Genomic DNA, 24,751 nt, shown 5'->3' with positions numbered 1-24,751 from the left:
GACGTGCCACATCATTTTCATCGATGCAATAGCCAACGCACTATGTTGAGTCCGCATCGATTCACTAAAAATTGCCACTGAAGCCAAGGAAAAATATTGGTCAACATGATGGCCGATGCGCCGCACCGAGATCACATCAATGCACTGTTTTGGATTTCCAAACGTAGTTCAAACGAGGTCCAAAAAGTATGCAACTCATCCAGGAACACCTACTGACATTCCAGATCATGAATTAACCTAAATATTGACATTTTAAGGTCATAAGAGTTGTTAAATAGAGTTGCCAACATACGAAGGCTAAAATAACACTAAGTCTAAATACTTAGATAGAATTTTCTAAGTCTGGGACCCCTTAGCAAGCTTAAAAGAATGAGTTGAGCTTAGGATTTTGCAGGTGTTACAATATCTCCCCCTTTACAACACTCATCCTCGAATGAGACTGATTAAACTGAGAATACTGATTGACTAGATTTAGACACTGGACTTGCACAACTGAAGCATGATTTCATGACTAAAATTACTGATATAATAAATTATCATACTGAACATGCATATCTAATGCATGATTAAATAGATGAACATGCTACATTAATGCATTACTGGGATTACTAATAAGCTGGGCTTATATACTGGACATAAATGCCCTCTTTAGGGACTACGACTATTGGGGCACCAATGCATTTCTTAAGCAAGAAGACATGAAATGCTGGATGTACTGAAGCTAAGTCTGAAGGCAACTCAAGCTTGTAAGATAACATTCTAAAACAGCTAAGAATTCAGTAAGGACCGACATATTGGGGACTGAGTATCCCCTTCTTGCCAAACCTCTTCACTTTTTTCATAGGAGAGATTTTCAAATACATAAAGTCACTAATCTCAAACTCAAGATCCTTTCTACGTACATCTGCATATGATTTATGTTGGCTCTTGGCTGTCTTAAGCCTTTCCCTGATCAACTGAACTTTCTCTAAGGTATCAAATACCAAGTCAAGCCCTACCACAGTGGCCTCACCCACTTCAAACCAACCAATAGGAGATCTACACCTCCTCCCATAAAGCACATCAAACGGAGCCATCTGAATGCTAGAATGACAGTTGTTGTTATATGCAAATTTAATCAACGGAAAGTGGTCGTCCTAACTACCTTTAAAGTCTATCTTACAAGCTCACAACATATCTTCTAAAGTCTAAATGGTCCTTTCTGTTGTACTATCTATCTGATGATAGAAGGTTGTACTGAGGTGAACTCGGGTACCAAGACCCTTTCGGAATGCTTTCCAAAAATTAGAGGTGAACTAGGTACCTCTATCTGAGATAATGGACATCAGAACACTGTGAAATTTGAACAACTCCCTGATATAGAGTTTGGCATAATCTTTGACTAAATAAAAGGTATGGACTCATAGGAAATAAGCTGATTTGGTCATCCTATCTACGATAACCCAAAGTAAATCATGTTGGCAATGAGTATGAGGCAAATCTATCATAGATTCTATGTTCACTTCTTCCCGCTTCCAAGTAGGAATACTAATCTCCCGTATGGACCCACTAGGATTCTGATGCTCAATCTTAACCTTCTGACATATTGAGAACTTAGCCATAAACTCTATAATATCTCTCTTCATACCACTCTACCAATAGATCTCCCACGAATCATGGAATATCTTAGTGGCCCCTAGATGAATAGAGTAGCACACACCATGAGCTTCTGAAAGAATTCGTTGTCTCAAGTCATCTACACCTTGCATACATAGTCGACAATGACAGCGCAACACACCATCTCCCCTTAGGGAGAAAATCTCTAACAGATTTCTTCAACTTGACTACACTGGGATCCCCATCCTATTTGTCCTTCACCTCTAAATCCAGGGATAATTCTGAACAACTCTGCACCCATACACTACCTTCTGATGAATCAGCTAAGCGAACACCTTGTCGGGCAAGATAATGAACTTCCTAAACTAACTTCTTATTACCAAACTCCGCATGAGCAACACTACCTATAGACATCCTAATGAGAGTATCATCCACTACATTAGTTTTACCCAGATGATACAGGACACTCATGTCATAGTATTTTAATAACTCCAACCACCTTATCTGATAAAGGTTTAGGTCAGTCTCAGAGAACACATACTACAAGCTCTTATGGTCTATGAACACATCAATGTACACACCATAAAAATAGTGCCTCCAAATCTTTAAAGAAAAAACTACTGCTGCTAACTCAAGATCATGAGTAGGTTAGTTCTTTTCATGGGGCTTAAGTGTTCTAGAGGCGTAGGCTATAACCTTACCTTTCTGTATGAAAAAACACCCTAAACTGACTCTAGAGGCATTATAATATATGATAAACCCATCTGAACCATCTGGTAGGGTCAAAACTGGAGTTGTAGTGAGTTGAGTCTTCAACTCCTAAAAACTCTTTTCATAAAAATCTTACCACTAGAATTTGACTTTCTTCTAAGTCAATCTGGACATAGGAGATACAATAGATGAAAATCTCTCAACAATCTATCGATAATAGCTAGCCAAGTAGAAAAAACTCTTGATATCTATTAGAGAGATGGGTCTAGGCTAGTTTCTACCTGCATTTGTCTTTTATGCTATCACCAAAAATGATATGGCCAACAAAGGTTACTAACCTTAGCCAAAATATGCACTTGCTACATTTGGCGAATGGCTGATGGTTTCTAAGTGTCTGTAATACTATTCTGAGATGGTCTGCATGATCATGCTCACTGCGGGAGTAGACAAGAATGTTATCAATGAATACTATGACGAACATGTCCAAGTACTTCTTAAACACGCGGTTTATCAAGTCTATAAAGGTTGTTGAGGCATTGCTAAGACCAGAGGACACGACTAAGAATTTGTAGTGACCATACCAAGTTTTGAAAGCTATTTTTGGGATTTCACATTCCCTAAATCTTAGCTGATGATAGCCAGATCTGAGGTCTATCTTGGAGAAGTAATTGGAACCCTGAAGTTGATCAAACAAGTCATCGATTCTAGGATGTAGATACTTGTTATTGACTGTGACTTTATTTAACTGACGGTACTCAATACACATTCTAAGAGAAACATTTTTCTTATGCACGAATAAAAATGGTTCGCCCCACGGGGACACACAGGATCAGATAAATCCCTTATGTAGGATTTAACTGTTCTTTTAATTTTCTGAGTTCTGCTAGAGCCATTATGTATGGCAAATAGATATAGGCTGAGTGTCGAGAAGATGGTCTATTCTCCCTTTCGAGAGAAACTCCAAGAAGATCTTCGAGAAACACATTTGGGAATTCACTTGCTACTGACACTGATTCAAGAGTAGGGGTTTATGAACTAGAGTCCTGGACTTGAACAAGATGGTAGACGTATCCCTTAGATATTATTTTTATCACCTAAAGCTGAGAAAAAAGTTAACCACAAAGTGCTGAAGTACAACCCCTCCACTCAAGGGCGGGTTCATTCAAAAACTAACATTGGACAGTTCTGTTCATGCAGTCGACTGAGGCATAGGAGGAATAAAGCCAATCTATGCAAAGAATGACATCAAAATTAGTCATCTCTAATTCGACTATGTCTGCTGAAGTGACTTTCTTAGATACCATAACCAGAGAGTTCTTGAATACCCATCGAGCTATGATAGATTTACCCATTAGGGTAGAGACTGAGAAATGCTCAACTAAGATTTCAAGACTGACTTCAAAGTTAATAGCTATATAATTAGTAATAAAGGACAAATAAGCTCCTGGGTCTAGGAAAGCATAAACATGTAAATGATTAACTTGTAACATAATAGTTACCTCATCAGGATAACTTTCCTGATCCTATTAGGACTAAAGAACATAGAGTTTGTTTGGGTGCTAGACACTGGTGGTACTGGATACGGCATCCTGCTAATTCAGGCAATCGTACTGAGCTGCGGGATAGTTATGTTGACTCTGAAAACCTACCTAAGAAAACTAACTGACCCTGTGGCTTGGCTTACGACAATCAAAACACCTATCATTACCAGGTCTACAGATACCCTAGTGGTTTCTGCCACACTTTTAACAAAGGGGATTGGTTCAGGCGCTACTGATACTACCGTGATGTTTAGGGACTGGTGCCCTATCTCTACTGTCGTCTCTAAATTTCTTAACTAGAGTACTAGATGAGGATAGAGTTGGAACTAAGGATTTTGGGTGAAACTGAGAATGATTCCCACCCTCTGACTTAGGCTGGGCAAAGTTGAAACTACTTGTTCTTGTACTCTTGTTCTCCCTCTCCTTCTCCTTATTCTTATTCTCCTCTATCTGCTGGGCATGGACCATGAGACTGCATATGTCCATCTCATTAATGAACATTGCAGTCCTACACTCCTTGACCATACTATTAGATATGCCAGACATATAGTTACTCATCTTAGATCTTCTATATGCTACAACATGAAGAGTGTATCTGGCTAATTGAGTAAACTTGAGAGAATACTCTTTCATTTTCATCTTGCCTACTTCAGATTCATAAACTCCATATCTGGCTAATTGAGTAAACTTGAGAGAATACTCTTTCACTTTCATCTTGCCTGCTTCAGATTGATAAACTCCATATCTAGCTAATTGAGTAAACTTGAGAGAATACTCTTTCACTTTCATAAACTCCAAATTCATAAACTCCAAAACCTTCACTTCTCTTAGCTCTAACAGGAAGAACCTATCCAGAAAAACAACAGCAAACTCCTCTCATTCTATGCACCCTACATCTGCGGCCTATTCTGCTTTTCACTATTTTAACAATGAGTGTGTGACATCCTGTAATTGATAGGCGGCTAACTTAGCCCCCTCACTAGCTATCACCCCCATAATATTTGTAACTTTCTGCACCTGATCAAGAAACTCCTGAGGGTCTTCATCTAACTTAGACCTAGTAAAAGATTGAGGGTTCTTTTGGGTGAAATCCTAAATCCTGGCTGTAGTAGAATTGGCCTCTAGATTAGCCAAAATAGCAGCTGGATGTTCATTTGGGGCTTCCATAGAATAAGCTAGGGTAGTGAAAGCTGCTCTGAATTCAGTGTGGGACACATATTTTTCTAGAAGATCTAGCTGGATGGGTTGGGGTTCTGGCTGGTCTCCCATTCCTCTTCCATTAGTCTTGTAGGGAGGTATATTCTATAAATGGAAGAGGAACTACAATTAGACACAGAGTTTAACTGGAGCTTATGCTCACTCGCATGACATAAATACTGAAAGAACGAAAACTTTTCCTAAAACACCTCGCAACCTCATGTCCATAAGTATGGCATGCTACATACCTATGCACAAGACTCTACTAGATATGGCTTTCAGACTTTCTAGGACTCTATTGAAACGTAGGCTATGATACTATTTTCATAATGCACTAAGTCTATACCCCGAATGCTACACGGTGCTTATAATTCTGAAGGACAACAAGCTAACCTAGGACCAGTACCTCCTGCAATAACTGAATGATAATACTTTAATATGCCAAAATTAGGTAAAAATATACCATATGGTTCAATACTGAATTAAAACATAATAAGGTATGACAATACCAAAAACTGAAACATCTGTCTGAAAATACTCTTTTCTAAAAAGCCTCTAAACTACCTGAAATATGGAGTTGATGGGACAATTCCCCAACTAACTTCAGCTACAGAAATAAACTGAAATGCTACAAAAATAATCATGTCCTCAAACAATGAGGACTCACCACTAACTCTGACCGATGAAACTCTATAATTGCTCGGGATGATCGAGAGCCCATTCGTTTGAACCTATGATATAAGAAATCATAGCATAAGAGAATGTATGTGTCAGTACTTTGAATGTACTGGTATACTAGTATGGTAGGCTAAAATGCGTGGGTTCATATAGATGAACAATACTACCTAAATAGCATGAATATAACTGAATGTGAGTACATGCATAAATATGTATACTGTAAATGAGATCCTGATAATAATAGATACTGAGTCTGAATATTGATTAACTAACATCTGAGTATGCTAATACTAAATTACTAATAACTAAATGAATGTATCTGACTACCTTGATTCTGTGGAACCATACTGAGTTTCTTACTGAATAAAGTGACTGTGTCTGTTAGTCCTGAATCTATCGAATTGAATTGAGTTTTGTACTGAGACTGGATCTAAAATTGAGACTGTGAAAGGTGATCATCTAACCGACATGCCCCTTACTAAATAGATTAGGGTCTTACCTATAACCCCAATTAAAAGGATGTCATTACCGTACCATGGGTAAAGACAAGCAGTGAGTTAACCCTCTCTGATAAGAGACTCCTTCGTCAACCCTCACTAGCAGTAAAACTCAAATGAGATGTATCAACCATAATAATATCTGGCAGGAATATATCTCCACCTACACTGGCTATGAAGTTCTGTAACACAGGGATGGTAACTAAGGGTCAAATCCTCTCTTCTGGACGGAATGCCCCCACCCTGGGTTAACTCAATGTTAAATCCTACTCTCATCTAAATAGACTCTAAACTTATTTTTAGTTCATACTAGGCTTGACTGAACTATTACTGATTATACTTTCTAACTGAACTAGACTGAGTTCACTGAGTTTCACTGACTGATGGAATACTATTGAATTCTATTAACTGGCTGAATTTACTGAGGCCGGAACTGAATACTGAACTGGACTGGACTGATACTAAGTCTACTGAGTTTTCCTGAGTTTTGTAACTAACTAAGAGTACTACTAATCAAGATATGACTGATACTATCCTGAGACTGACTATGGCTCTAGGTAATCAACTAAATTATCGGGTATTAAATACCCCGAGGACTCAATATCATAAATTATAAGAAATGGCACAATCTTGAAATGTGATAAATAACTACTTGATCATCATCCATTTATTGGGACATTCAAGAAAACACTTGCATGACATGAACTTGAATACATAATATAATTTCATTATTTAATTCTCATGAACAACTCATCAAACACTTGGAAGCCATTGTATAGGCACATAATACTAATCAACACATGAGCATCATAATTTTAAGGCTTTAACATGAATTCACATAATCCTACACACATGATAGTGGTTTTTACATAAATCTTGCACTTAATCATGGAATAGAAATCCAATCAATATTATAATCATAAGTACGCTTGAATCCAAATCATGGAAAGCATGAAATCAACCTACTTGAAGTTTAAAAGATTTTCTTGGATTCCAAGGGTAGAAGGAACCCTTGGATGAACACTTGACATATCTTGGTACCAGAATTCTAAAAGATTTGTGGTGGCTTCTTGAGTTCTTGATTTGAAATTGATCTCTCTAGGGTTTCTGTTCTTGTGAAATTTGAGAATAATGAATGAATTTATCCTTTAAAGGGTCTTACTCTCGTGTTTTGGGGATGAAGAATGAGGGAAAAGACCAAAATACCCCTAAGGATGTGGCTTTTTAATTCCTGAAAACTAATCTATCGACATGCAGATCGATGCATTGCATAGTTGTCATTGACGCGATAGCCAACGCACCGCATCGAGTCTGCATCGGTTCACTAGAAATTACCACTGAAGATAAGAAAAAATATTGATTGATGTGATGGCCAGTATGTCGTACCGAGATTGCATTGATGCACTATTTTGGATACCCAAACATAGCTCAAAGGAGGTCCAAAAAATATGAAACTCATCTGGGAACACCTACAAACATTCCTGATCATGAATTAACCTAAAGGTTGACATTTTAAGGTCATAGGAGTCGTGAAATAGAGTTTCCAGCTTATGAAGGCCAAAATAATACTAAGTCTGAATACTTAGCTAAGAAATTTTAAGTCTGGGAACCTTAGCAAGCTTAAAAGACTAAGTTGAGCTTAGGATTTTACGGGATCTTACAATATCTGCCATTTGAAAAGTTTTTCCTCGAATGAGACTAATTAAACTGATAATACTGATAGACTGGATTTAGACACTGGACATACATAACTAAAGCATGATTTCATGACTGAAATTACTAATATACTAAATTATCATACTGAACATGCATATCTGATGCATGAGTACATAGCTGAACATGATTAATGAATGCATGATTGGGATTACTAATAAGATAGTCTTATATACTGGACATGCATGTCTGATACATGAGTATATGACTGAACTGATTCGTGAATGCATGACTGAGTATGCAATGTTAATTGATACCAAGTTGGTAGCTATATCTGAACTGAGACTGAGTAAATTCAAAGGATAACTATTACCTTGGGCTGAGTCTGAGTTTGAGAAGAAGAGGTAAGGATACTTGGTCTATTTATCTGCTTCTGCCTCCCAAGTAACCCTCTTAACGGACTATTTATACCAAAGAACTTTGATTAGATGGACTTATTTGTTCCTCAGTCTGCAAATATAATAATCAAGGATTTCGACTGGGATCTCTTCATAAGAGATATTCTGAATATCAATGCCACTTATATAAACTACAATTGATGGGTCATCTATGCATTTCTTAAGCAAGGAGACATGGAATGTTGGATACAATGAAGCTAAGTCTGAAGTCAACTCAAGGTCGTAAGCTACCTTTTCGAAATGACTGAGAATTGAGTAAGGATCGACATATCAGGGACTGAGTTTTCCCTTCTTGCCAAACCTCTTCACTCCTTTCATAGCATATATTTTCAAATACACAGAGTCATCAATCTCAAACTCGAGATCCTTTCTACGTATATCTACGTATGATTTCTGTTGGCTCTGACCTATCTTAAGCCTTTCCTTGATCAACTGAACTATCTCTAAGGTATCAAATACAAATTCAAGCCCTACCACCGTGGCCTTACCCACATCAAACAAACCAATGGTAGATTGATACCTCCTTCTATAAAGCACCTTAAATGGAGCCATCTGAATGCTGGAATGATGGCTGTTATCATATGCGAATTCAATCAACGGCAAGTGGACATCCTAAATACTTTTAAAGTCTATTGGACACACTTGAAGCATATTTTTTAAAGTCTGAATGGTCTTTTTTGCTTCACCACTTGAGGAAAAAAGGTTGTAATGAGGTAAACTCGAGGGCCAAGACCCTTTTGGAATTCCTTCCAAAAAAGAGAGGTGAACTGGGTACCTCTATCTGAGATAATAGACAACGGAACATCGTTCAATCTGACCAACCGCCTAGTGTAGAGTTTGGCGTAATCCTCGACTGAATAAGTGGTATCAACTAGTAGGAAATCAGTTGATTTGGTCATCCTGTCTACGATCACCTAAACTAAATTATGCTAGTAATGAGTACAAGGCAAACCCATCACAAATTCCACGTTCAGTTTTTCCCACTTCCAAGTGGGAATAATGAACTCCTACATGGACCCACTAATCTTCTAATGCTCAATCTTAACCTGCTGACATATTGAGCACTTAGCCACAAACTTTACAATATCTCTCTTTATTCCACTCCACCAATACATCTACCACAAATCATGGCACATCTTAGTGGCCCCTGGATGAATAGAGTAGCACACACCATGCGTTCTTGCAAGAATTCGCTATCTCAAGTCATCTACACCTGGCATACACAGCAGACCCTGGCGTAACACATCATCACCCCCTTTGGAGAAATTCTCTACCTTCTGATCTCTAACTGATTCCTTCAACTTGACTAGACTGGGAGCCCTATCATGCTTTTTCTTTACCTCAGAAACCAGGGATGATTCTAAACTACTCTGCACTCATACATTACCTTCTGACAAATCGACTAAGTGAACACCTAGTCGGGCAAGCTAATGAACTTCCTGAACTAACTTTTTCTTACCATACTCCACATGAGCAACACTACCCATAAACATCCTACTGAGAGTATCAGCCACTACATTGGCTTTATCCGGATGATATAGGACACTCATGTCGTAGTCTTTCAATAACTCAAACCACTTTCTCGATGGAGGTTTAGGTCTTTCTGAGAGAACATATATTGTAGGCTCTTATCGTCTGTGATTATATCAACGTGCACACCATTCAAATAGTCCCTCCAAATCTTTAAGGCAAATACTTCTACTTCTAACTCAAGATCATGAGTAGGATAGTTCTTTTCATAGGGCTTAAGTTGTCTAGAGGCGTAGGCTATAACCTTACGTCTCTACATCAAAAAGTATCCTAAAATGACTCCAGAGGCCTTACAATATACGATGAACCCATCTGAACGATATGGTAAGGCCACAACTAGAGCTGTAGTGAGTCGAGTCTTCAACTCCTGAAAACTTTTTTCACAAGAATCTGACCATTGGAATTTGACTTTCTTTTGAGTCAATCTGGACATAGGGGGTGCAATAGATAAAAATCCCTCAACAAACCATCAGTAATAGCCCGCCAAGCCCAAGAAACTCTTGATATCTGTTGGAGAGATAAGTCTAGGCTAGTTTCTCACTACTTTGGTTTTTTGGGGATAAACTCTAATGCCATAACCAAAAATTACATGGCCAAGAAAGCCTACTGACCTCAGCCAAAATTCTCACTTGCTAAATTTAGCAAATAGCTGATGGTTTCTGAGAGTCAGCAATACTATTCTGAGATGGTCTGTATGATCATGATCACTGCGAGAGTAGACAAGAATATCAACTATGAAGACTATGTCAAACATGTCTAAGTACTTCTTGAACACACGTTTCATCAAGTCCATGAAAGTGCAGGGGATTGGTAAGACCAAAGGACATAACTGAGAATTCGAAGTGACCATACCAAGTTCTAAAAGATATTTTTGGGATTTCACATTCCCTGACTCTTAGCTGATGATAGACTGATCTGAGGTCTATCTTAGAAAAGTAACCGGTACCCTTAAGTTGGTCAAACAAGTCATCGATATACTAGGTCTGATAAATTCCTTGTCTAAGAGATCTTTTAACTATTATTTTAATTCTCTAAGTTCTTATATTGCCATTTTTTATGGTGGAATTTATATCGGTTGAGTTTCTTAAAGAAGGTCTATTCTGAAGTCGATTTCCCTTTTGGGATAAACTCCAAGAAGATATGCGTGAAACATATCTGAGAATTCAAGATTAGGGGTTTCTAAACTAGAGTCCTGGACTAGAATAAGATGGTAGACACATCCCTTAGATATCATTTTTCTCGCCCGAAGGTAAGAAACAAGTTGACCCCTAAGTGCTGAAGTACTACCCCTCCAAGCAAGGGCGGGTTCATTTAGAAACTAAAACTGTACAATTTTATTTCTATAGTCAACTGTGGTATAGCAAGAATAAAGCCAATCCATGTCGAGAATTACATCAAAATCAGTCATCTCTAATTCGACTAAGTTTGCTGAAGTAACTTTCTTAGATACCATAACCATACAGTTCCTGTATAACCCGCCGAGCTATGATAGATTTACTCACTAGGGTAGAGACTGAAAAAGTTTCTGCTAGGATTTCAGGACTGACTCTGAAGTCAATACCTATATAAGGAGTAACAAAGGATAAAGAAACTCTTGGGCCTAGGAAAGTATAAACATATAAATGATAAACTAGTAACGTACCAGTGACCTTATCAGGAGAACTTTTCTAATATTGTCGGGACTGAAGAGCATAGAGTCTGCTTAGGCGCTTCCCACTGGTGGCACTGGATGCGGTCCCCTACTGATTCGGGTAATCAACAGAGCTGGGGGATGATTATGCTGACTTTGAGAACTAACCTGAGGACACTTTCTGACCCTGTGTCCTGGCTTACCACAACCGAAACACACATCACTTCCAGCTCTACAGATACCCTGGTAGTTTCTGCCACTCTTTTGACAAAGGGGATTAGTTTGGGCATTGTTGACACTACCCTGGGGTTTAGGGTCTGGTGCCCTATCACTACTGCCATCTCTGAATTTCTGCACTGGAGCACTGGATAAGGATGGAGCTAGAATTAAGGATTTTGGGTAGCACTGAGAACGATTCCCACTCTTTGACTTAGGCTGAGCGAAAATGAAACTACCTGTTCTTGCTCTCTTGTTCTCTCTCTCTTTCTCCCCATTCTAAGCCTCTTCTATCTGCTGAGCATGGACCATGATCCTAGATATGTCCATCTCCTTAATCAACATTAAAGTTTGACACTTCTTGCCCACACTATTAGATAGTCCAGACACATACTTACTCATCTTAGATCTGCTATCTACTACCACATGAGGACCGTATTTGGATAATTGGGTAAACTTAAGAGAATACTCTTTCATTGCCATTTTTCCCTACTTCAGATTTATAAAATCCAAAACCTTTTCTTCCCTCAACTCTAGTGAGAAGAACCTATCTATAAAATCAACAGAAAACTCCTCCCATTCTATGGACCATGTATCTACGGCCCTTTATACTTTCTACTATTTAAAACATGAGTGTGCCACATCTCATAACTTATATACGGCTAACTCGGCACTCTCACTAGCTGTCACCCCCATAATATTTGTAACTTTCTTCACTTTATCTAGAAACTCTTGAGGGTCCTTATCTGACTTGGACCCAGTAAAAGATGAAGGGTTCATTTGAGTAAAATCTGGAATCCAGGCTGCATTAGAATTGGCAACGGGGTTGGCTGGAATAGCAGCTGGACGTTCATTCTAGTATTCCATAGAATGATCTAAGGTGATGAAAGCTTCTCTGAATTTAGCGTGGGAGACATATTTGTCCAGAGGACCTGGCTTGATGGGCAGGGATTTTGGCTGGTCTCCTGTTCCTCATCCCTTAGTCCTCTTTAGTGGCGTATTGTCTAAATGGAAGAGAAACTAGGATTAGACAGAGAGTTTAACGGGAGCTCAAGATTACTCACACAACATGAATACTGAAAGAAGGTAAACTTTTCCTAAAACATCTCGCAGTCTCTTGTCCATAATTGTAGCATGCTACATACCCATGCATAAGACTCTACTAGATGCGACTTTCAAACTTCCTAGGACTCTGTTTAAGCTTAAGCTCTAATACCAAGTTTGTACCCCAGACGCTACACGGTGCTCATAATCCCAAAGGACCACAAGCTAACCCATGACTGGTACTTGCTGCAATAACTAAATGATAATATTATAATATGCAAAAATTAGGCAAAAACTTTCCATAAGGTTCAATACTAAATTAAAACTTAATAAGGTATGACAATACCAAAAACTGAAATATTTTTTGAAAATACTCGTCTGAAAAGCCTCTAAATTGTCTAAAATGTGGAGTTGATAGGATAAATCCCCAACTAACTCCGGCTACTAAAATAAACTGAAATGCTATATAAATAATCATTTTCTCAAAATATAAGGACTCACCACTAACTCTGACTGCTGAAAATCTGTAACTACTATGGATGATCGGGAGCCCATACGTCTGAACCAATGATATAAGATATCATAGTGCAAGAGAAAAGTATACGTCAGTACTTTGAATGTACTTATACTCTAAGTGAGGTAGGATGAAATGTATGGGTTTATATGCACGAATAATACTGCCTGAATGAAATAAATATAACTGAATGGAAGTACATACATAAATACGTATACTGTAATTGAGATCATGATAAAAATGGATATTTAGTCTAAATATAGATTAACTGACATCTGAGTATACTGATATTGAATTACTGATAATTGAATGACTGTATCTGACAGTCTTGATTCTGTGGAACCATACTGAGTTTCATACTGAATAGAGTGATTGTGTCTGACAGTCTTGAATCTGTAGAACTGAACTGAGTTTTCTACTGAGACTGAATCTAAAACTGAGACTGTAGGAGGTAATCATCTAATCGACATGTACCTTTCTAAATAGATTGCGGTCCAACCTATAACCCAAATTGGAAGGGTGCCAATACTGTGCCATGGGTAAAGACAAGCTGTGAGTTAATCCTCTCTGACAGGAAGATCTTTCGTCAACCCTCACTGGCAGGAAAACTCAAATAATATGTATCAACCCTCATAATATATGGTAGAAAGATATCTCAACCTACGCTGGCTACATAGTTCTGTAATGCACGGACTGATTCTATGGATCAAACCCTCTCTACTAGAAGGAATGCACCCATTCCTGGGTTTACTCGATGCTGAATCCTACTCCCAACTAAATAGACACTGAACTAATTTTAAGTTCATACTAGGTTTGACTAATTTGTTACTAATTATACTGTCTAACTAAACTGGTCTGAGTTCACTAAGTTCCGTAAACTGATGAAATATTTTTGAATTCTATTAACTTGTTGAATTTACTAAGGCTTGAATTGAATACTGAATTGGACTGGACTGATACTGAGTCTACAGACTTTTTCCTGAGTTATGTAACTAACTGAGAGTACTACTGATCGTGACATGACTGATACAATCCTGAGACTTACCATGGCTCTAGGTAATCAGCTAAATTGTCGGGTATTTAATACCCCCAGGACTCAATAGCATAAATTATAAGACATGTCATAATCTTGAGACATGATAAATAACTACTTGATCATCATTCATTCATTGGGACATTCTGGCAAACACTTGCATGACATAAACTTGAATATATGCTATCATGATATAATTTTATTATTTAATTCTCATGAACAACTCATGAAACACTTGGAAGGCATTGTATATGAACATAATACCAATCAACACATGAGCATCACAATTTCAAGGCTTTAATATTAATTCACATGATACTACATACATGATAGTTTTTTTACATAAATCTTGCACTTAATCATGGAATAGAAATCCAACCAATATTATAATCATGAATATAATTGAATCCAAATTATGGAAAGCATGAAATCAAGATATTTGAAGTTTAAAAGAGTTTCTTGAACTCCAAGGGTGGAAGGAACCCTTGGATAAATACTTGACATACCTTGGTGCCTGAATTTTACAAGATTGGTGGTGGTTTTTTGAGTTCTTGATTGGAAATTGATCCCCCTAGGGTTTCTATTCTAGAGAAATTTGAGAATAATGAATGAATTTAGCCTCTAAAGGGGCTTAATCTCATGTTTTGGGGGCTGAAGGACCTGGGAAAGGACCCAAATGCCCTTAAGGATACGGCTTTTCAATGCCTGAAAACTGAACTGTCGGTGCACAGACCGATGTGCCCCATCATTAGCATCAACGTGATAGCCAACGCACTACATCGAGTCCACGTTGGTTCACTGGAAATTTCCACTGGAGCCAAGGAAAAATATTGATCGACGCATCTATGCATTGTTTTAAATTCCCAAACGTAGTTCAAACAATGTCCAAAAAATAGAAAACTCATTTGGGAACACCTACTAACATTCCTGATCATGAATTAAACTAGATATTGAAATTTTAAGGTCATAAGAGTCGTAAAATAGAGTTGCCAACTTACGAAGGCCAAAATAATACTAAGTATGAATACTTAGCTAAAATTTTCTAAGTCTGGGACCCCTTAACAAGCTTAGAAGACTGAATTGAGCCTAGGATTTTGAGGGGTCTTACACACTATCTCCACTGAACACTACATATCAGCTGAAATTTAGAAATTTTCCATGTTTTCGCTAAGGCCTTAGGATTCATTTAGAATCTAATATACGTAAATGAACTATGTAACCATACTAAATTTGACATTTCAGATGCAATGAAGAAGTCGAATTTTTCACCTGAAATTATTTCAATTAAATGTGGATCCCACACTCATATTTTAAATTTCTCAACTTTCTGGCCAATAGATCAAAGTGAGCTCGGGTGCATTGATATCTGAATTAATGGTCTACCTAGCCTAAAATCAACATCCCAAAGCTTCTAGTATAGTTGCAAGTTGCATCCGATGTTATTTTGCTAAAAAAAATTTTATCCGGTGTCCATTTGAAACCAGGGAAGACTTCTAGACAGGGAATTGACTCTAAAAATTAAATGAACTACCTGATAAGCGAACTGTCAGTCCCAGCAAGTCATAAATGAATTGGGGCAGCTATGAAAAAGGTTTATTGGTGAAAATAATCAAAAAATATATAAAAAAAACCTGGAGGGTTATTACACTTTGTTATATCTTTTGGTCATTCTCTTTCTTTATTATTTAGGTTTCAAACACTCTCTCTCTCTATCTATCTATCTCTCTCTCTCTCTCTCTCTCTCTCTATATATATATATATATATATATAGGTTATTAGATGCAATATTAAAACTAGTATTTGAGTGAAACTGCATTTCTCATACTGTAAAGTTTGGCGACCATTAAAACAGTGGTTGTAATTTGATTTTGCATTTGCAAGCTTAAGTTCAATTCATACTTTTCAAGGTGTACTAGTGTCTTTAGATCTAGATATTTTGTTTTATTTTTTATTTATATTTCAAAAAGTTACTGAAGTTAATTAGAGAAACACTTTTAAATTTCTCGAAGTAACTGCGAGTTTTGTGTACTCAAAATTATATTCATCGGTTCAAAACCTTAAAATACCTAGATATTCAATAGAGTAAAAATGAAAAATTACTTTTATTTGAGGTTAACAAATCTGCGTAAAATTTTATCATGGTAAAGGTTCATTCAATCAAAGTTGTATGAGGATCCATTGATTTGATGACACCTGGAAAATGATCCCAATTGTTTAATTTGCAAATGAACTCATACAAAAAATTGAAAATAAGGACAAAAGTTTCATATAGTACAATAAAAATGAAGGAAAAGAAGGTGTCATTTTCCCTCCTTAATTAGGTTATCTGTAGATGCCTAAACCAATCGAAGTAAAATTTTTAAAGTAAAAATACGTCAGTAATTCTCCCTACATTTTTAAGAGAAGTTTCAAATCTTACTCAAGCAAAGTTACAAGAAATACTTTAAATGTATACATCTATAACCTTATTTTTTTTATTTCCTTTATTTGAATGTTATTTAAACTTTTACAATTGTCTTATATTTTCAAAATTTTAAATAAAAATTAAAAAATTAATCATTAATGAACCCTATTTTGATAAATATATATATAATCAATATTAATATTTTAAACATAATATGAATGTAAAATATTACTTATTTTTGTGTGAAATTGTCTAATGCTAACAGATATAATGCACCTCTGAATATTTTTACTTTGTTCAAATTTGTGTATCATTCATTATTGTCATGAATGTTGATGACCACTTCATCCTGCAAACATAAAAAATAAATATTTAATTATTACATATACAAATAATAGAAACTCGATAGTATTAATTTTGTTCCAAACAATAAGTGCTAACATTATTTTAAAATATTTGATCGCATATTTAAAATTATATTTTAACTAGACACTTTATAACAACAAAAGTATATATTAAAATTTCTAAATACTAAGATCATATATAGAAGATTCAACTTTTAATGATATAACTTTTACCTTATGCAGATTGTGATTGAAATAGAAAAATGAAGGTTGTACATATTGACAAAGGCAAAGGCTCATCTGCCCAAAAAGGTAATTTTAGTGCATATGTATTTATTAAATAAATACTTTCTATATTTTTACTTATCTATTGAATTTTAATTTTTATAATCTAAAAATCGTGTTGTAATTTCTATGTTAACGAACATGAATATTCGACAAGAAAATACAATATTTATAACATTAGAAAGAACTTTATCTTTGAGATTGGCATGAAATTTAATTCGAAAGAAGAATCATACAATGTCTATAATCTACATGCTGTAACAAAATATTTTGGTATCTAAAAGGGAGGAAAGATTTATAAGGTAAACAAAGAGACAACAAAGCATGTATTTTTTTGTTCTTCCGAAGGACAATCTGATAAGGTTTTTTCTTTTTAAAAAAGAAAGTAATAAATATTAGAATATAGACATAGTTGTACGACTCATATAAATTTCAAAATTTCAAATGAAATATAGGAAGTATGTGATTCAATAATAAGCATAGTCATCCCATGATAAAAGAAAATTTGAAATATTTCATACATTCCGATCGTAGGCTTATAGATGATTCAAAAAATGTTCTTGATTCTATGATTGATGATGGCATTCGTACAAAAAAGTTGTTTGATATCTTATGAAGTGAATGAAATTAAAAATATAGAATTTATTTAACAAAATACTCATAACTTTCTACAAGCACATGAGAGAAATATGATTAGTACTGGAGGTGCTCATACTTTGATGGATCATTATGCATTTGTAATTAAAGGACTCAAATTCCATCTATTCTTTTCAAATTGATGAAAAAGTCAGGTTGTGTAATTTTTTTGGAGAGATAGTATATATACTACAAGTGTTTTGGGAATGTGATGATTTTTTACACTACTTATCGTATAAATAGATACAACATGATTTGTTCTCCATTTGTTGGTGTGAATAACTAATGAAATTTTTTTTATGGTTGTGCATTCTTATGCAAAAAATAACGATTCATTTATTTGTCTATTTTTAGAATTTTTGAAAGCAGTGAGAGAAAAAGTATCAAAAATATTTCTTACCAATCAAGCTCCTGTTGTAGCTTTGACCCTTAAAGAAGTCTTTTCTAACACGTCTCATCGATTATGTGAATAGAATATTGATAAGAATACTCAAAAATATACCCTAACTTTACTTTGAGTCGAGATTTCAACACAGTTTTGATACTGTCTTGTGGATGTGCAATTCAGAAATAGAATTTGAATTAGTATGATAGAAAATGACAAGTGATTGAAATGTGTGAGTAATATTTCATTTCAAAAATTATATGATTTGAGGAAAAAGTGATCCTATATTTAGTCATTCTAGTTTTTCAGCATAAATCAAATCAATTCAAAAAATATAAAACACAAATAGAGTCTTCACAGAAATGTCATGCAAGTCAATGAATATAACTAAGTTTGTAATGCATCATGAGCAAAGAACAAGTGAAATGCAAGATATTGAGGCAGCAAAAGATTATAAACCAAGAGCAAAGCCTAAATTTTTAATTTTAGATTATGGGGTATTAAAGCATATAGTTAGTGCGTATACAAGAAGAATTTACACAGAGTTTCAACATAAATTTTTGCAAGAAAAACTAAAAGAACAACAAAGTTGAAACTAGTGGCAGTTCTAGAAAATATATAATGTTAAAGGGTGAAAGTAGACAAACTAAAGTTGTCCAGTTTAATTTCCTTGAAAATTCTGTTGTTTGCGGTTGTCATATTTATGAGTCTATGGATTGATTATGCTGTCGCGCATCAAAAAAATTATCCCTGAAATTACATTTTGAAAAGATGGTCTAAAAATACTAAGCATGAAAATGAATTTAAAGAATACACCCAAAAAGATCATTACAATATTCTCTGACTATCAATTTAACTAACTTAATGAAAGAGTCATTTGATGTTGTGCCTTTAGCCAGAAATGATGAGAACTTCAAAGAAATTCCTAGAAAATATTTGCTTCAAACAATAATTGGGGTTAGTAAGCATCAAAGTGAAAATACAATGTGATCAAGTTTTGAATCCAATCAAGAGAAAAGAAAAGAAAAATGAATATGGGAGAATGAAGCTAAAAAAAGATTAAAAAAAAAGACATCACAAATAACATTCAAAAATAGAGCAGGACTAACACTGAACCATCAATCTTTGAATACAATAGTGACTTTTGGCACATAATCAGCCTCAATGCAATAAATACAACATGAGTCCAGGGGATTAAGCTCTAAGGTTTGATTTCTCGTTAAATTTGATTTTAATAACACCTGTGACTTTAATTTATTTTTTAGGACTTTTAATCTATTTTTAAAAATATCAAATCTGCATTTATATGGAAATCCACCCAACACTTTCACTCAACTTTTGACTCATAACTTAAATTTGTAATCTAAAGCATGCACATAGAGCCAAGGATAGAACATCAAATCTCGAAAAGAAAATATTAATCTTTGAAGCATATTATATTGTGGACTTGATTTTTTATAAAATATATTTTTAATTTAGTATTAAAATTAGTGCAAATAAATATTTTTTATGTATTTTGATATTAGAACGGACATGTAGAGAGAATCTATGAATATTTAAATTTATCAAGTATTTACAATATTTTGTTATTTAGTTATGTGGGTAACATAAAAATTGGAGAGATTCATACTTGAAAATCATAATAAATAAATATGGCAGAAGAAGATCTAAGGAGATTTTCACCTAATTCTTGATATTTTTTTAGCGTTAGATTGAAGGAGACTTTCAACTAATTTTCTTTTAAGTCTTTTCATCTTTCAATGTTCGCTCTTTTCTTTGAATCAACAAGAACATTAACTAAAATTGAACAACAAATCTTTAAAAAAAATTACTTTTTGATTTGCACAATCTGTTTTGATTTTAATGAAGATTTTAGTTTAAAGGAAAAAAAGAAGAAGAAAATGTTGCTTTTTGAAGAGGAGTTTTTTTTTGTAATGAATTGTCCAGAACTTTTTATTTTTTTTTTCTTTGAAGAGATAAATATTAAAGAGGTGTGAACCCCACAGTCTACTTTAGTTGTAATTTTATTTTATTTATTTAATACTTTTATTGGACATAACAATAAATATATTTTCTTCTCACTTTAGCTTTAAAATTTTAAAATAGAGCTCACTTTTTAAGTGTTCAAAAAATCAATGGATCCTCACACAAGTTTAATTGATTGGACTTCTATCATGATAAAAAACTTTCTGCTTTTGACCTAGTTAAGAGCCATAGAGAGAATTGGACACCAATTGAAAAGAATCAGATCGCAACATAGTAGGTCAATTAAAAGTTAGAACTCGGTGTTTTTGTTGGACCACGTTCAAATAACAATAACATATCTTCACATCTAAAGTATTTAGTGAGTGTCTTCCACTCAGTTTCAGCAGTCACCAATTGTCAAATTGTTGATCCTGGGAATAGGTAACATGTTACTTTTTCAATCTTTCACATTATAGAGGCCAAAGCCCCAATTAGGTATCGTTTGGTAGTGCATATAAGAATGGTGCAGAATATAGTGTATTGGTAATACTTTTATTAGTAATACTTGCATTAGTAATGCTGATATTAGTAATGATGGTATTAGTTATATCAATATAAATTTTTGTACTTCGTTTGGTATGATATATTAGAAATAACATGTAAAAATATAATTTCTACAAAATAATATTCATTTACAAAAATATCCTCTTTCATAAGCAAAGTACATCAAATCATGTCCAGCAAGAATTTGATCAGAAAAAGGTTGAATTTAACCCCTCCAACTCCTCAAACATATCTAAAACTTAAAAATCCAACTCCTACTTCGCCAAATTTATAACCTTCAAAACAAAACAAAAAATCAATTTCATATCCATACCTTAATAACAAAACATTCTAATCAAAGTCATCTAAATCCGCAGATCATGCTTAACCTACTTTTCTTCAACGTAAAATAACTATATTTACTTTGATGGGTGTTTTCAGTTTGTTTGCTATCACTTTATTCTTTTTCTCATAAATCACCTTGCATTTCAGAATATCTAAGTACAAACACTTCCAACTTCCAGCTAAAAAGTATGCCAATTGTCCATAAAGCTGAAACTCCCAGGGTCTTTGAGCTTTTGGGGCATTTTCTGCATCACCACAGAACTACACTCCTTAGTCAGTGCTACTGTCTCAATATCCTACATCTTTACTTTATTAGTAACCACATCCTTCAAGTACATAGCATACTTGGGCGTTCCTTAGAAAACTTCTAAAAGAGGGTGGTTAATATGAAGTTCTCTGAACGTGTAACTTCTTGAAGCACGCATCCTACTTCACTTTTCTTAGCCTATGTGGGAAAGGTGGTGGTGGTTTCTCATTCACCTGTTCAACAACTTTGGTTTTCGAGTACTCGAACTTCCTTGAATTTTAGCAACTTTTCATCTACCTGTCAATGAACTTACCTGTCAATGAACTAACTCTGTATCTACCTCCTTAGTTGTCTTTGGAGGTTCTACATTGAGTTCTTTACTACTTATCAAAGTGATTTCCATTACTTGTTTAGGATTTGGCTAATTGTTTGTAACCATCTATTTGATCTTTATATCTATTGCTAATTGTGCTTAAGCAGAAAGAATTTGTTTCAGTATCTCTTCCATATTACTAGTTTGAGTTGTGACCTGATTCCCTTAAAGTTGTTGTTACTGAAACTGTTGTAGTTGGTTGTTTCATGATGGAATTGGTGGATGGGTCTTCCACTTCTGATTGTAGGCATTCCCATAATTTGGTCTTTGAGCATTGACCTCAAATATCACTGACTCGGGATTTGGACCACACAGAGATGGATAATGACTATTGATTACACAAACCTAACACCAAGTATTTGTCTGATGAATTGCATTAGTTGTTGTTGCAGGCTATGCAACCCCCAATTTTTTATTGTTGAGTTGAGTAGTTAACTAATTTTGTAGTGCAGCAATCTGAGCTAATATAGTAGTAAACTGGTCCGCCTCCAATACACCTACAGCCTTCTTTGGAGAACTTCTTCAGTAAGCATGCCACTTAGGATTACCTTGTGCAATTCAGTTCAACAAGGTTTATAGCTCATCATACATCAATTCTAATGCTTGACCACCTGTAGCTGAATATAGCAAAATTTTTGTGTTATGATCAAGCGCCTCACCAAAAGTGTGAGCTAGTACCTCATTGGATTTCTGATGATGTAGACCGTCTTAAAAAAGAGCTTTGAACCTCTTCTATATATGATATAAGTTCTCATCTGGCTTTTGTTTGAAGCTTACAATCTCCCTGTGTAGTCTTGCAGTCTCGCCAGATGGAAAGAATCGAATGAGGAATAATCAGGCTAAGTTATCCTAAGTTATGATTGAACTTTCCAGCTCAGCGGTCAACCACTTCTTTGCTTCCTTAACAGTGAAAAATAGAAAAATGTCAGCCTAACATAGTCAATTGGCACACCTGTAGGATGAATGTTTCATTGATCTCCAAAAAATTCCATAGATGGACTTCTATATCTTCATTTGAAAGCCCCATAAACTATCCACTGCTGATCAAAAGATGCACCATGTTCTATTTCAGCTCAAAGATACCTCCAGTAGCTGGGTTCTTAAAAAGGGAGGTCAAATTCATCGGATGTGCGATTGCAACTTTGCAAACTGTCTCGCAAGTTGGTGGATCTTAGGCCATGAGAGTAGGATTGTATTTTTCCTCTTGAATTTGCATGATGTGGTAGAGAATGACTTCTTCTCTCTTCAATTGGTGAAAGCATTTCTCAGGTTCGGGGCTTGGTTCAACTAATTCCCTATCCCTTGCCATCTTACTAGTCTACAAACTTGTTTTCTACAAATTCAATACCAAGACCAAGCATAAAGAACTAAATAAATTTAAAATTTAAAGCTAAAACTAAAATATTTTCCAATTTACAAGTCCCCGGAAATAGCACCAAAAACGTGTTTCGCGCAAGCGCACACGAAAGTGTATGTGATCTCACCAAGTAGTAAAGTCACCCTTTAGAAGCCAAGTATTGATCCTACAAGAACTAATGTTAAGAAACTATCAAATTTTAGTTCACAATTAAGATTAAATTGACATGAAAGCAACACAAGATGTTTTTGGGTTGTAAGTTGGAAATTAAAGTAAACAATGCAATAAAGTAAGAGCTCGGACAATCAATAAAGATAAAACCTAGGGTTAAAGCTCTGCAAACATTCATAATAAGCTATTGAACTTCATTGTTTAGATTACTTATCTTGGTTATTGATTCACTAGGTTTATAGTATGATCATGGTCTTTTGATCCTCTAATCTTTTACCTAACTGTACATTACAACTACATCATTGACGCGGAGATGTAATAATCCATTTAGATGCATTAAGATATCATCCTTCAAGTGAACCAAACAAGGCTTCTAGGTATATCCCTATCATAGATGCTAATTCAAATCCCTTATTTTATAAAAGGATAAGAACCTTGCTCTATTTATCCCCATGTTCTATCCTCTTATTCCCCCTCCAAGGTTCACAAAGATGACATTGGATGTACTCGAAGGGTCGAAAATTCTTAAAATAGTTATAAAAAGGATAAATAAACAATCAAATATGATAATAAATCAAAACTAAATCAACTCAAAGCAATAGCAATCATGTTCATGGTCTTAACCCCAAAAAGGGGATTTTAGCCATTCATAGACATAATTGTAATCACCATGGATGAATACAATATAAAATCAATAAATAAATTAAATAAAATAATTAAAAACCCTACATGATATTTTTCCATCCTCTCTCCAAGTTTCAAAATTGTCCAAGGTGTTTTGCAATGTGTTTAAGTGTCCTATTTATAGAAGGAAGATATTGGCCGTGTGAGGGTAGGGTGTGCGCCACCCCTTCCATTCCCTAGTAATAGGGTGTGTGGTGTTCTAGTAATTACAATGAAATAGTCTATGTGTAGTGTTGGTCATTCCTATTAAATAGGGTGTGCGACGTGCCCCTATCGCAAGGACACACTGGAAAGTTAAATTTGACTTCTAAACTCGTCTTGCATTTGTCCTTCTATCCCAAGGCTTGTGGAATTGTTTCCACTTTATTTCCAGATTTGGCATCACCCATATATCATCAAAATAAAATCACCAAGGATCCTATAGCATCAAAAACCACGTACTAGAGCTCAAAACAACACACAATCCATAATGGTGAACTAGAAACTTAAGCTAAGAACTAGTTCGCGCTCTTTGATCTTAAACTTCTTGTTCAAATCTGTGCTTGATCCAATTTGATATTGAACGCTATAAACAAGTTGTTCCCGACATAATTACATGGTTTTTAACTCATTAAACACACTATAATATATTGATATCATAGAATAACACCTAGCTCAAGTTAGTAATACTAGTTTTCTCATTTGAACTCTAAGTGAATGAATTGAGTACAAACT

Source organism: Capsicum annuum, chromosome 11 (genome assembly GCF_002878395.1).
Source record: "Capsicum annuum cultivar UCD-10X-F1 chromosome 11, UCD10Xv1.1, whole genome shotgun sequence".
Taxonomy (NCBI): Eukaryota; Viridiplantae; Streptophyta; class Magnoliopsida; order Solanales; family Solanaceae; genus Capsicum; species Capsicum annuum.
This window is presented reverse-complemented; position numbering follows the sequence as displayed.